This window comes from Geospiza fortis, unplaced genomic scaffold (genome assembly GCF_000277835.1).
Source record: "Geospiza fortis unplaced genomic scaffold, GeoFor_1.0 scaffold432, whole genome shotgun sequence".
NCBI lineage: Eukaryota > Metazoa > Chordata > Aves > Passeriformes > Thraupidae > Geospiza > Geospiza fortis.
Window position 1 is genome coordinate 710,775 of NW_005054436.1, and position 669 is coordinate 711,443.

The following is a 669-nucleotide window of genomic DNA, read 5'->3' on the forward strand; positions in this document are numbered from 1 at the left end:
GGCGGTCCCGGAGCCGGGGAGGCGCTGGGAGCCGCCGGGCAGAGTTCACTGGGGCGCGCTGGGACCTGTGGCCGCTGCGCTGGTGTGAGCGGGGAGGGGACACTGGGGGACACTGGGCTGGTTTTACTGGGAGCTGGGAGCGCACAGAGGGAAACTTGGAGCTGGGAGAGCCCTGGAAGCTTGGGAGGGGCCCTGGGAGCTTCTGAGGAGCGCTGGGAGCTGCGTGGGTGAGGGCACTGCCAGCTGGGGCGGCACTGGGAGGCACTGCCAGCCTGCCCTGCCCGGCCCCGCAGGGAATTAATCCCCGGCCGCAGAGGGGATTACCGGGGACCCGGGGCCGCTTTAGCTGCAGAAAGAGGATTAAGCAAAGGCCGGGGAACGTTGGGATGGGCAGCGAGAGCCCCGGAGCACCGCTGGCCTCTGGGGGGGACACGGCTGGGGACAGGGACACGGCTGGGCAGACGGACAGGGCAGCCCTGGGCTTGGGGTGCTGGGCACGGGCACAGCCCCGCACAGCTGGGAGCTGCGGTTTTGTGGTGGCGGAATTGGAGCTGTGCTGGTGACACCGGGAGCTCTGTCCTGTACTGGTGACACTGGGAGCAGCGTCCTGTCCTGGTGTCACTGGGAGCTGTGGTTTCCTGTAGTGGTGTCACTGGGAGCTGTGATTCC

At 68.3% G+C, this 669-nt stretch overlaps 1 protein-coding gene across 1 annotated transcript in view; it reads left to right on the top strand.

Moving 5' to 3' along the window:
* The first annotated feature begins 28 nt into the window (after positions 1-28).
* Positions 29-669, top strand: part of PAFAH2 (platelet activating factor acetylhydrolase 2) — a 5,561-nt gene continuing 4,920 nt past the window's right edge. The window contains exon 1 of the mRNA XM_005427149.2: positions 29-82. The gene's annotated coding sequence lies outside the window, so the exon portion shown is untranslated. The remainder of the gene's footprint in view (positions 83-669) is intronic.